This window comes from Haliotis asinina, chromosome 4 (assembly GCF_037392515.1).
Source record: "Haliotis asinina isolate JCU_RB_2024 chromosome 4, JCU_Hal_asi_v2, whole genome shotgun sequence".
Classification (NCBI taxonomy): Eukaryota; Metazoa; Mollusca; class Gastropoda; order Lepetellida; family Haliotidae; genus Haliotis; species Haliotis asinina.
In genome coordinates, this window is record NC_090283.1 from 72418398 (window position 1) to 72433248 (window position 14851).

The window sequence follows — 14851 nt, forward strand, 5'->3', positions numbered from 1 at the left end:
GTCCAAAGTATGGTCACGGTGTAAATTCCTGCACATTGTCTGTTGTGTGTGCTCACTGTGGTGAGAAGACCCACACAACAGAAGATTGTGACAGTAATTACAAGAAATGCACCAATTGTTCAGGAGACCATTCGTCTTTCTCAAAAGAGTGTCCGATTTGGAAGTACCAGATGGAAATAAACAAACTAAAATTTACTCAAAATATCAGCTTTGCCGAAGCGAAACAACTTGTTCAAAGATGCGATCCACAAGAAACATATGCTTCTAAAACAAAACTAACATTTGAACCATCCTCTAAGGCTTCTAAGTCTTCTTCAGCTGCTCAAACAAACTTGACTTGGGTGCACACTGATTCCCCAGAGGTTTTTTCACCCGCTATTTCCACTCAGACCGCTGAGCTACTTCCTCGCATGTCGCAAAGTCAATCAGGGCCAGCTTCGGATTCATCATCACAGCCACCTGCAAGGTCTCAATCTTTGTCAAATGTCCAACAAATTCCTAAAGGAAAAACTAAACCTATGCCTGATTCTTCAAAAAAGCAAAGTGGCTGCCTGATTCTTCAAAAAAGCAAAGTGGCAGAGCCCCAAAAGGGTCTGAAAACAGAATTAAGCTTTATAATAAATACGGATCACTTGAGGACATGGACGTGTCCGAAAACGTCCAATCAAGGGCACACAGCTTGTCGCCCTCAAAAAAAGTACGGGGTAGATCCCCAATCAACCCGCCCAAACGATAATCCATTGCAAAAATATTGTACAGTGGAACTGTAGAGGCCTAAGGACCAATTTCAACGAGTTACAGCTACTTGTCCAGGATTTTGCACCATCCGCTTTCTGTCTCCAGGAAACCTATCTGAAGGAGACAGACGCTTTTGATCTACGTCAGTTCACTTCATATAATTGTTTTTCACCTCCGGGTGATAGGGCCACTGGAGGGTCTTCAATTCTTGTAAAGCAGGATGTTATCCATAGTCCTGTAACACTCACAACTAGTCTCCAAGCTGTTGCAGTGAGACTAACTCTTCACGTTACCTTTACACTATGCTCTTTATATATTTCACCTTCTTCAGCACTCCAGCAGTCTGATCTTCAAGCTCTCTATGACCAGCTTCCTAAACCTTGTATTTTAATGGGTGATCTCAATGGACATAACCCAATTTGGGGTGGTACAAACACAAACTCTAAAGGTAAAATACTGGAAGATTTTATAGCCAATAATGACTTGTGTATATACATTGATGATTCAAGCACTTATCTGCACCCTGCAACTGGCACCTACTCTTCTCTGGATCTGGATCTGTCTCTTGCAGACCCTTCTCTACTAAATGAATTTGAGTGGTCAGTCCACAATGACCTCTTTGGAAGTGACCACTTTCCAACTATCTTAACAGCAACTAATCCATCTGATTCTCCATCTTATACAAGATGGAATTTTTCCAAGGCAGACTGGTCGTTATTTAAAGCGTGTTTCAGTGAAGTAACTGATCCTATTCGGCTTTTTTCTGACACTTTAAATGAAATAGCTGATGAGTGTTTACCAAGGTCTTCTACTGCTCCACATGTACGGAAACCATGGTTCAATTCCGATTGTAGGCAAGCCAGAAAAGCGAGGAAAAAGGCGGAAAATTATTTCCGCTATCATCCAACTGTCCACAACTTGAATAAGTTTAAAATACTCAATGCGAAAGCCCGTTGTACCTTCAAACAAAACAAACGGCAATCTTGGAGGAACTACGTTTCCAGGATTAATTCGCGCACGCCAATGTCCAAGGTATGGAACATGGTTCAAAGAATTAAAGGTAAAGGTTCAAAATCTTCAGTTCACCATCTCAAAGATGGTGATAATTTAATTACTGACAAGTCTCATATTGCAAATAAAATTGGCGAAACACTTGCCAAAAATTCTTCATCGGCAAATTATGTCCCTGAGTTTCAGAAATATCAGAAACAACAGGAAAAGAAAAAACTTAATTTCGAATCAAATAATGGTGAAGATTATAATGAAGTTTTCTCATTACATGAGTTATATATAGCTCTTGACCAAGCTCATGACACTGCAGCAGGTGATGACAATATTCATTATCAGCTACTGAAACATTTGCCTGAACCATGTCTGGTCACACTTTCAGATATATTTGACAAAATATGGACGTCTGGAGCATTTCCTCCTTCGTGGCGTAATGCCATTGTAGTCCCAATACCAAAACCTGGCAGGGATCATACAGATCCATCGAATTACAGACCGATATCTCTCACTAGCTGTGTCTGTAAAACCATGGAACGTATGGTGAATAATAGATTGGTTTGGTATCTCGAAACCAATAATCTCATTACAAATATTCAGTGTGGTTTCAGGAAAAATCGCAGTACCATTGATCATTTGGTACGCTTAGAATCCTTCGTGAAAAATGCAATCGTAAATAAACAACATGCTGTATCAATTTTCTTTGATCTTGAGAAAGCTTATGATACGACCTGGAAGCATGGTATTTTGAGGGATTTACATGAATTTGGATTGAGAGGTCGTTTCCCTCTTTTTATATCAGAGTTTTTAAAAGACAGGCAATTTCAAGTCCGAGTAGGTTCTACCCTGTCTGATCATTACAATCAGGATCAGGGTGTCCCTCAAGGTAGTATTTTGTCTGTCACTTTGTTTAGTATTAAGATCAACAGTTTATCCAAGGTTTTAAATGATTCAATTGATGGAACATTATTTGTGGATGATTTTAATATTTCTTGTCGTGGTAAAAATATGCACACTATTGAAAGACAACTGCAGTTATGTTTGAACAAAATAAATAAATGGTGTCTTGAATATGGCTTCAAATTTTCTAAATCCAAAACTAATTGCATACATTTTTGTAGAAAATATAAGCCGCATAAGGACCCTGAACTATCTTTAAATGGCACTCCCATCAAGGTTGTAAAGGAGGCCAAGTTCCTGGGTTTAATTTTCGATTCTCATTTAACCTTCTTGCCACACATTAAATCCCTTAAAGCTAAATGTCTGAAGGCACTAGATTTGTTAAAGGTTGTTTCAAATTCAAAGTGGGGAGGGGATCAAGTTACCCTCCTTCACTTATACAGATCATTTGTACGATCTAAACTTGATTATGGCTCCATTGTGTATGGTGGAGCCTGTAAAAGCAACCTCAAACTATTAGATTCTGTCCATCACCAAGGTCTAAGACTTTGTCTTGGATCTTTTAGAACCCCACCTGTTGCCAGTCTCTATGTTGAGGCTGATGAATCATCTCTTTCACAACGCCGTATAAAACTGTCTTTACGATACATTACTAAACTATATTCTAATAAATCTAACCCAGCCTATGACTGTGTGTTCAATCCGCTTTATGAAAATTTGTATGACAAGAGGTCTTCTCTTGTTCCACCTCTAGGACACAGAATTAAACCCTTTCTTTCTTCGGCCAGAATTGAGCTGGAAAACATAGCTCCCTCCCGTCTCCTTTCTTCTCCTCCTTGGCAGCTGGTTAGGCCACAAGTTGACCTAACATTAACTTCATTTAAAAAATCAGAAACTAATGAATTACAATATAAACAAGAATATAATGAATTAAAACATAAATATAGCAATTACAAACCCTTATTTACAGATGGATCCAAGGACGGTGGTGCAGTAGCTTGTGCCACTGTCATTGGATCGAGAACAGTATCTTCTAGACTTCCCAATAACAGCTCTATTTTTACTGCAGAAGCAAACGCCATATTAACTGCTCTTCAATATGTTCAAAGACACCCTAAACATAAACAGTATATAATCTATTCAGACTCTCTCTCTTGCCTTCAGGCTATCAAAAATATTTCTTGTAAACATCCACTTTTAATAGAAATTATTGAATTGTACAATAATCTTGCTACTGGCCAGTGCGACATTGTTCTTTGTTGGTTACCTAGTCACGTTGGCATTTCTGGTAACACAATGGCCGATCTTGCTGCTAAAGCAGCACTCAGCAAATCTGTGACACCACTTCTTATTCCATACTCAGATTATAAAGCTGCAATAAGATCTTATATCCGTGATCTGATGCAGAAGAAGTGGGACACCCAAGTAGGTATAAATAAATTACATGAAATAAAACCTTATATCGGTTATACTTGGGTTGTCAGTCCAGATTTGAGGAGGTCATTATGCGACGATGTCGCATTGGCCATACGAGGTATACTCACGAGTATTTATTAAAAGGTGAAGATCCTCCGTTTTGTATCCCTTGTGATGAAAGAATCACAGTCAAGCATGTCCTGTTAGCTCCTAATTCTGTTAGCTCTCATTTAATTATTGCATTTTTAAAAGAATTAGATTTGCTAAATGAATTGTAAATAGATAAATATTTTATGCTTGGAAGTTTGAATTAGTAACTTAGAGTGTTAGTGGCTGTATCCTCGAGGGGGGTTAAAGCACTGTAAAAGTATTGTCCTCCTGAGAGGGTACGTAAGTCCCAAAACATTTGAAGTCAAATTTGATCTTCCATTTTGTCTTAGCCGTAGAATATGTGTTATTTTAATTTGTGGCTAATCTTGCATACAATCACCAACAGCTGGGGGGGGGGGGGGGGGGGGGGGGATGATGTAAATCCAGCTAGGAACCATGCAGGTAGCAGAAGTACTGTAAGTCCCCATGGCCCCTGGTATGGTGATCTACCTTCAGTTGTTGGTGATATATATAGCCTGTTTTTATATTGTATTGTCTGAATAGGAATATTAGTTTTAACTTTTCACGCTAGTTTTATTTCTTATTGTGATATTCTAGTTGTTTTACTGTCTGTCGTCGACAGGTTTTTATCATATACATAGATTCCTTTTTTAAGAATGCTCTCGTCACGATATGGCTGCAATACTGCCGATGTGACGTTAACTGTTAACTTAAATGTTTGTATTTACGACAAAAATGTATGCAGTTAGTTTTTGATTTAGAAATTTTAAAGCCGCTTTCAAGACACCATTTATTTATCTTGTTTAAACACAACTGAAATTGCCGTTCAATGGTATGCATATTTTACCACGACATGAAATATTAAAATCATCCACAAATAACGATCCATCAATTGAATCGTTTAAAACTTTAGATAAACTGTTGATCTTGATGCTAAAAAGAGTGACAGACAAAATACTGCCTTGTGGAACACCCTGATCCTGATTATAAAGATCGGACAGGGTAGAACCCACGGACCTGGAATTGTGTCATATGCTTTTCGAGATCACAAAAGATAGACACAGCGTGTTGTTTATTGATTAAAGCGTTTTTAACAAATGATTCCAAACGCACTAAGTGATCAACGGTGCGTCTGTTTTTACGGAAACCGCACAGAATACCTGTAATTAGGTCATTGGTTTCCAAGTACCAAACAAGTAGAGTATTAATCGTGTGCTCCGTGGTTTTGCAAACGCAGCTGGTAAGCGATACAGGCCCATAGTTAGAAGTATCGGTATGATCACGTCCAGGTTTAGGGATAGGGACAACTATAGCATCTCGCCATGAAGAAGGAAACTCTCCAGATGTCCAGATATCATCATATATATGTAAAAGGGTCTCCAAACATGATTCAGGTATATGCTTCAGAAGTTGATAATGTATGTTATCAGCTCCTGTAGCAGTATCATGGGCCTGGTCAAGAGCAGTATGGAGCTCATGAATCGAAAATACCTCGTTGTAATCTTCCCCATTGTCTGAAGTAAAATTTATAGATTGTTTTTCTTGCTGTTTTTGATACTTTTGGAACTGAGGTACATAAATGTAAATGTGTATTTAAACAATCATTAAATATGCATAAATCATTGTACTTGTTCCAGTACTTAAATCAAGAAGGAAGAATGCTTTGTTTCACCAAGTTTATTGGCTATACCTGCTTTATTAGCTAGTAACTGGTTTCCATCTTTGAGATGGTGAACATTAGATCTAGAGCCCTTACCTTTGATTTTCTGGATCATATTCCATACCTTAGATATAGGTATGCAGGAACTGATATTAGATACGTAGTTTTGCCAAGATGTGGGTTTACTTTGCTTGAAAGATTTAGCATTTTGGATTTTATATTTGTTCAAATTATAAACCATGGGGTGATTTCCCGTGCCTCCCTACCTTGTTTGCAATCAGTGTTAAACCATGGTTTCCTTATGTGTGAAATTGTAGAGGACTTTGGGATACATTCATCAGCAGTGGTGTTTAGTATGTCAGAGAAATCTTTTATAGCATCGGGAACAATAAGAAAACAGTGAGGTCTAAGTTTGTCAACACACAGGGTTTAACATAAAGCCCTGATGGCGGAACATCAGATGGGTTGAAATGTTTTAGTATTGTTGGGAAGTGATCACATCCACACAGGTCATCATTGACTGACCACTCAAATTCACTAAATAGGTTGGAATCAGTCATTGATAAATCGAGAGCTGAATATGTCCCCGTGCCAGGATGTAAATATGTCTTTGAACAATCGTTATAAATATACACAGATGATTATTTGAGATGAAATCCTCAAGTAATTTACCTTTGGTGTTTGCATTAGTACCACCCCAGAGTGGGTTGTGGCTGTTTAAATCACCCATGATCAAACAGGGTTTAGGTAGTCCATCATAAAGAGCTTGTAAATCACTTAACTGAACAGCAGAAGATGGTGGAAGATACGATGAACAGAGAGTAAATGGAATTTGTAATGTAAGTCGCACTGCCACGGCTTTGGACATTTGTTTTCAGCGTGACTTGACTATGAATAACATTATTCCTCACCAGAGTAGACGATCCACCAGCAGCCCTGTCGCCTGGGGTAGAAAAATAATGGTATGCATTTACATGACGTAGATCAAAATTATCCGTCTGCTTTAAATACGTTTCTTGAATGCAGAATATTGACGGATTAAGATCTTGGACTAACAGTTGTAAGTCGTTAAATTTAGTTCTGAGTCCTCTACAATTCCACTGAATTAGGCATTATTTCTTTCGAGGAGGATGTACAGGAGATCTGCGTTCCTTGATGGTGACAAGCTATGTGTCCTAACAGAGCTATGGTCGGACACATCCATGTCCTCAAGGGATCCAAACTTATTGTATATCTGGATCCCATCATTTGAACGTTTAGTGAGTCTATCGCATTGGTTAAGTCTACTTACTTTACATGAGGTTCTTGTATAGGTTTTGATGGACATGAATCTGGTCTAGATTTGTGACTGGAGGATTTTCTTTTGGCTGGTTGTGTCTTTGGATATGTTGGACCTTTTTGGGGAAGAAGGCATATGTTGAGAGGACGTCACTGTACCTGGTAAAGCGTCAGCAGTCTGTGTAGCAGATTCTCTTCGTATTAACAGTTCTTGATTTGGGACAAGTACAGGAGAAGGAGACTTTGTCCATGTCAGCTCTGTCTGACATTCGATGGAGACTGTGGTCGTAGATTGTTTTCTGGTAACAGAAGCATAAGAATCACATGGGAGGACAGCTGTCACAAGTGTCTTAGCTTCAGCGTAACTGATGTTTTGAGCACGCTTTATTTTATTTACTTCCATTTCCCTTTTCCAAACCGGGCAATCTTTTGACGATGAAGAATGCATGCCTGGGCAGTTGACACATTTTCTAAAGTTGTTTGTACAATCATCTGTGACGTCTGATTGTTCCCAACAATGAGCACAAGTTATTGAGTTTGAGCATGAATTCATCCCATGACCAAATATTTGGATGTTTTACCTTTGGGAATATACAATTCAATTGGTGATACAAATGAAAACAGATACGTGTTGCTTGGAACCACTTCTGAATTCTAAATCGCTTCACGAACGTGACACCTTGATCTTTGAGTTCTAGCACGATGTCAAGTTCGGTCATGTCTGCAAAAAGATGACCCCTATCCCTGACTATGCCTTTACTAGAACTGAGGGTCTGATGAACTGACACTGAAACAGGTATTCCAGCCAATGTATCAATTGACAGCATGTTAGATGCGTGTTGGCATTTGCTACATTCTATGAGTAAAGACCCAGATCTCATTCTCTTGATATTTTTACGTCCCCTGCTATACCGTACACGGCTTTAGAAACAGAAAACGGGTTGAGTTCAAGTGGTTTTTTATCTGGGGATTCTATCACTAAAGATTTTGGCCTGTAGTCTATTTGCTTAGATTGTCTACACAATTCTGGTGTACTTTGATCAGTTTCAAGTTGACATTTCTTTTTCAAGGGGGTTTCAGGGTCCACGTTAATGTATTTAGATTCATCATTCCAGCTCCCCACCCACCACGGAGTGAGTGAGTGAGTTAAAATTTAACGTCACATCGACAATATTTCAGCCATATCGTGACAGGAACGTAACATTAAAATGAAATATATGAGTATTATAAAAACATGTCGATGAAGGGCAGTAAAACAACTAGAACATCACAAAAACGAATATAAAACTAGTAGCTATGCCTAAAACAATTTATCTATAGAGGACAATACAATATAAAACTGGGCTATAGATTGCTTACAACTGAAGGTAGATCACCATACTAGGGACCATGGGGACTTACACCCACGACAGAGTATCACAAGGACAATGCTATAAACAAGTGGACCTCCTACTTGCAGCACCAAGGATACTGGAAACATATACTCAAGCAGAATAATAGAAACTAATTATTCTACCAGACTGGCCCATGAGCCACCGCCTCCTGGGCATATCATTCTCGGCAAAATACAAAATTGAAGATTTTTGTTTCATTTCAAACATATACGCACAGACCAATGCATCTGACAAAACGTGTAAATAGTTTTCCCGCAGACGTGCATCAAAAATATAAGTCTTTGAAGGGCAGTTAGAAGTGAAATACATGAAGAATGAAGATTTTTACTGATATCAACTTCTCTATTATGAGAACACAACGTTTCGGAGTTAATGCTTACTCCTTCATCAGGCGAATGAGAATGGGGTACAGAGCTATATTTATATGTACAGGTAAACAAAACAAAGTAGCAAGTGGAATGAGTTAACAAAAGCTGACAGCCAATTTAAACAAGCACTGATAGGAAGCCTACAGTTATGATAACAACGATGGACGCCAACGGTAAGATTATACCTCTTAACCCTTTTGCCATGTCTAAGGGTATTCAAGGCATAGCCGACGAGGTTAAAAACGTCCGATTACGTCGATTACGATCAGGTTCTTTGCTGATAGAATGCAACAGGAAACAGCTATCTGCCAAACTTATGTCAACAGTTTCGTTTGTCGGCATTCCTGTTCCAGTTACAGCACATAGAACGCTCAATACCAGTAAAGGAATTGTACGAGGCAGGGATCAGTTGTTTGCTGATATGACTGAAGCTGACATAGTGTTTGAGATGAGAGATCAAGGCATTATGTTTGTTATAGGGTTCTCAACAGGGACACAACCAACAAACACGTACCTTTTTTTTCATTTTCAACGCCGACTGCCCCGACATCAATCAAAGCAGGTTTCAGCAATATCGAAGTTGACACCTTTATTCCGAACCCATTTAAGTGTTTCAAATGTCAAAGATTTGGCCATGGTGCCAATACGTGCACAAGACCTGTCACATGTACTCACTGCGGTCAACAAACTCATACAAGGGAAGACTGACAATGATGCTAAAAAATGTACCTACTGTTCAGGGAGTCACCCCTCGTACTCTAAAGACTGTCTGGAGACGCCATATGAAAATAAACAGAATTAAATTTTCCAGACACATCAGTTTTTCTGAAGGAAAGAAACTTGTTCAGTCTGAGGAATGCACAGAAACGTATGCGTCTGTCCTCCAGACAATCCCTGAAATAACCACCAAAGTCACAACATTATCTGTTGACAGCCAGACACTTGAACCGCCTCAAATATATTCAAATGAACAATCAACTCAAACATCTGATTCACGCTCTGACATACAGAATCCTTCTCAAGGTCACTCATCATCTATCACTCAGAAGAAGTCTCGAACTCAAAATCCACAAATATCTCAAAGAAATGTGAAACAAAACAAATCAAGACCTGAATCTTCGAAAGGACATCAAAGTGATAGGATTTCAAAGGGGTCAGATAATTTGATCCAACTATTTATTAGGTTTGGATCGCTTGAAAGAATCGATGTGGTTAAAAACATCCAGCCACGGGCGCAAAGTGTATCGCCCTTTAAAAAGGTACAGGGTAGATCCCCGATCATACCTCCCAAAAGATAGATTCTCAAAACAATACTATACAGTGGAATTGCCGAGGACTGAAGACCAACCTTAGCGACTTACTGCTGTTGCTCCAGGACATTAATTCATCAGCATTCAGTGTGCAAGAAACATATCTAAAGCAGACGGATAATTTCAGTTTGCCTCCGTTCAATGCACATCATTCTTTTTCTCCTGCAGGTGATAGGGCCACGGGAGGATCATCCATCCTTTTGAGGCATAATGTACTCCAAAGCCCTGTTATCCTTAAAACTAATCTTCAAGCCGTTGCAGTACTTACTTTGTATGTTACTTTTACTCTCTGCTCGCAATATATTCCACCATCGTCAGCTCTTCAGCAGGCTGATATCCAAACCCTTTACAATCAACTCCCGAAACCCTGTATTATTATGGGTGATTATAACGGCCACAGTCCCCTCTGGGGTGGTACAACTATTAATGCTAAAGGGAAAGTACTGGAACAAGTACAATGATTTATACATATTTAATGATTGTTCAAATACACATTTACATTTATGTACCTCAGTTCCAAAGGTATCAACAACAGCAAGAAAAGAAATCTATAAATTTCACTTCAGATAATGGAGAAGATTACAGCGAGGTATTTTCAATTCGTGAGCTCCATACTGCTCTTGACCAGGCCCACGATAATGCTACAGGAGTTGATAACATACATTATCAACTTCTGCAGCACTTACCAGAATCCTGTTTAGAAACCCTTGTAAATATTTTTAATGATATTTGGACGTCGTGGAAATTTTTGTCATCATTGCGAGTTGCTATAGTAGTCCCAATACCTAAACCTGGACTTGACCATACCGATCCTTCAAATTATCACCCAATTTCTCTCACAAGTTGTGTTTGCAAAACCATGGAACGCATGATATACAATAGCCTAGTTTGGTACTAAGAAACCAATAACCTATAAAATAACAGGTATTGAGTTTGATTTTCGTAAAAACGGAAGTACCATTGATCACTTAGTGCGTTTAGAATCATTTGTCAAAAACGCTATAATTAATAAACAACATGCAGTATCTAATGTCTTTATTTAGAAAAAAACCTATGACACTACATGGAAACATGGCATTCAAAAGATTTACATGACTCTGGACTGCGAGCCCGACTGCCTCAATTTATTTCCAACTTTTTAAATGACAGACAATTTCAAGTCCGAATGGGTTCTACCCTGTCTGATCATTACAATCAGGATCAGGGTGTATCTCAGGGCAGTATTTTGTCTGTAACTTTGTTTAGTATTAAGATCAACAGTTTATCCAAGGTTTTAAATGATTCGATTGACGGATCACCTTTTGTGGATGATTTTAATATTTATTGCCGCGGTAAAATATGCATACTATTGAAAGACAACTGCAGTTGTGTTTAAACAAAATTAACAAGTGGTGTCTTGCGAACGGTTTTAAAGGCACCCTAAGCATCAACAATATAGAATCTATTCAGACTCTCTTTCATGCCTTCATGGCGAGTGAAAACGTATCATGTAAACATCCAGTTTTAATGGAAAATATTGAATTATATCATGATCTTGCCACTGGCCAGTACGACATTGTCTTTTGTTGGTTAGCGAAGCCACGATGGTATTACTGGGAACACAATGGCCGATCTTGCGAAGGCAGCACTGAACAAATCTGCAACACCATTTCTTATTCCCTACTCTGATTATAAAGCTCTTATCAGATCGTATATCCAGGATAAAATGCAGAAGAACTGGGACACTCAAGTAGGTATCAATAAAGTACTTGAAATAAAACCCTATATTGGTTACACCTACCTGGGTTGTCAGTCCAGATTTGAGGAGGTAATCATAAGACGATGCCGTACTGGCCACACCAGGTATACACATCAATATCTATTGAAAGGTGAAGATCCTCCGTTTTGTATCCCGTGTGATGAACGAATCACAGTCAAGCATTTATCACAAGGGATAAATATTTACATCACGAATTTTGAAGGATGTTTTTATTAATAATAGTTCTCATTTATATATTGCTTTTTTAAAGAGAGTTAGATTTGTTATCTGAGCTGTAAATAGATAAATATTTTACGAATGGAAGTTTGAATTAGTAACTGAGATCGTTAGTGGCAGTATCCTCAAGGGGGTGCTAAAGTACTGTAAAATTATTGCCCTCCCGAGAGGGTACGTAAGTCCCATAACATTCGAAGTACATTGTAGCTTTCCACTGATTTACTCGTAGCATACGTGTAATTATAATGTATGGCTAGGGTTAGGGTTAAAGGGACGGTGTAAATCCAGCCGGGGGACCATGTAGGAAGCAAATGTACTGTAAGTCCCCATGGTACCCAGCATGGAGATCTACCTTCAGTTGTTGGCAATCTATAGCCCGTTTTTATATTGTATTGTCCTCAGTAATTCAACATTTTTAGATATCATTACTAGTTTTTAAATGAATGTCTGTGATATAATAGTGGTTTTGCTGTTCTTCGTCAACAGTTTCTAGATTGTTTAAAAAATTTGATATAAATCATGTATATTTTTTCAGTGTTCTCGTCACGACATGGCTGTGATAATGCCGACGTGACGATAAATATTAAGTCACTCACTCACACTTTTGTATGAAAGCTAATTTACACATCTGCCGTACAGATAAATATGATATCAGCAGTATTGACTTACTGCTTCGTTTAAACGCTGTCTATATGGCTGTCAATCACATAGGCAAAACACATAGGCACACTTTACTCTCGCGACATGACATTATGCATGGATAAATGTTAGAAATTATGCCGAAGTGTATCAAGACTAGTTCTGACCTGAAAGTGAATATCTGTGTTAGCATTATTTTCAGTCTGGTACAATATCTTCAGTTAGTCTGTATCCGGTTCTGAAGATTTCGATTTTTGTTTTACATATTCGTCACAAAAACATATTATTAGACATGCTATAATTGATTTCCATTTTATTGCAGATGACATTTGAGGTATAGATTGCTTACCTATTGCTTCTGTTTTGCGTGTTGTTTAATGCTGCATTCCGCAATATTGCAGCGAATGGCAGCCCTCATTACATCAATGAAACTGGAGCAGCATGCAAGTCGGTCACGAACCCTCAAGTCACCTTTGCTTGTAAAGTTATAAAACTAGATGCAAAATCATTTGACTATGATTACCATTACTATCGAAAGGACGAAGGTTTCTCATTTTTGAGCTTGAATTATTACTTCATGTCCATAAACCGAAGATATCAGCCTGGATGAGCATACTGGAATTGGAGGATTCGATTTCCACAACTACTGGACTGGTGGTCGTACTGCTGAAATTACTATCGTTTCGTTTCCTCGTTTTCTCCTACTTGTTCTTGGGTATCAGATACGAATACATGCTGAATAGGTTTCTATTGATGTTATGTTTTTCCTTGTACAGACACGACATTGTATCCTGACAATGAAGCATCTATATTCCATCCTCTTTATGCTTGTCGCCTCCATACCTGTCGTCTTCGCGGGAAGGAGACGTGTTCCGTTCATCAGCTGCGAGTCAACAAGATCCAATAATGACCTTGCAACTTCACTGTTGGTCCGTAGCAGGATTGAGTGCTCCATAATCTGTCTGAATGATGAGGAATGTCTGTCCGCCTCCTTCTGCAAGACTGGAAATATCCACATGTGTCAGCTGAGCAGTGTATATGCGAATGGAAACTGTTCAGGACTTGGAAGTGATAACGATTGTACACTTACCTCCATTGTAAGTTTCTTTTTATATTCAATGAATGTGCGCCATAACTACTTGACTCTTTTCAAATATTTATACAAAGAACCCAGAGTATATAAAAACATAATTTCCCCTTGACCTTGCTTAGAGTAGTCAGAGGTTACTACTTTAGACAACTGGCTACATTTAGTTTACAACGTTTACAAAGTTCACTTCAAAACACATGGAAATTCCAGATGACACACTTTCCCCTGACATAAAGTGAGATGTTTCTTTTAATTTATTTTTTATGCAAATTCTGATTCAGTCGAAGGTGACGCCAATGTATTAAAGGGAATACAAGCGTTCCAAAATGCCATGTCCAATTTACAATCATGAGTGTATTACTTTCTCCCACACATTACTATTTAAATGTTTGTAATTTGAATCTTAGGCCTACACTGTGTACATCAAAGTATCAAATATATGTAGAGATCTTACAGATTACACCTTTTTCACAAATTTTCACCTTTCTTTAAAATTTAACACAAGTTCAAAGAGCCAGGTTTACTTTATTGGGCCTAAATGCCCGGTGTAAATCGTGAACTATGCAAATGAATTGTTGCAGTACATAAGTGAACACCCACATCATAGACACTGGCCTTATCAGCCTCACAAAGTCGAGTGATTGTGCATTGTATGATCTAGACTTCGATGAAGAATAATATGTCTTAGAGCTGTCACGTTGGCTGGTTACTTAGTATGTTGTTTCACGCCACGCAGTATTCCAGCCACATGTCGGCGGTCGTTCTATCATGTTTTATATGCGAAAATACCATGTAACAATATATCTGTAGTTCTTTTATTGAATCAGGAAGGTTTACTGAAGAGAAAAGGTGAAGGCAAAATCTGTGCAAAGGACACTACCTGGAAGACGAAGTTTTGAAGTGCAAAACCTTATCAGTTAAACGCCCATGGCATCATGACTGCATACTGAATGAATGGACAGTAGTT

General features: G+C 38.4%; 1 long non-coding RNA gene across 1 annotated transcript in view; it reads right to left on the reverse strand.

Moving 5' to 3' along the window:
- The window catches only part of LOC137282314 (uncharacterized), a 322596-nt gene extending 315458 nt beyond the window's left edge, over positions 1–7138 (reverse strand). The window contains exons 1-2 of the long non-coding RNA XR_010956799.1: positions 7122–7138; positions 6742–6773 (exon numbers count right to left, since the gene is read on the reverse strand). This is a non-coding gene — a long non-coding RNA (uncharacterized lncRNA). The remainder of the gene's footprint in view (positions 1–6741; positions 6774–7121) is intronic.
- Positions 7139–14851: the final 7713 nt, after the last annotated feature.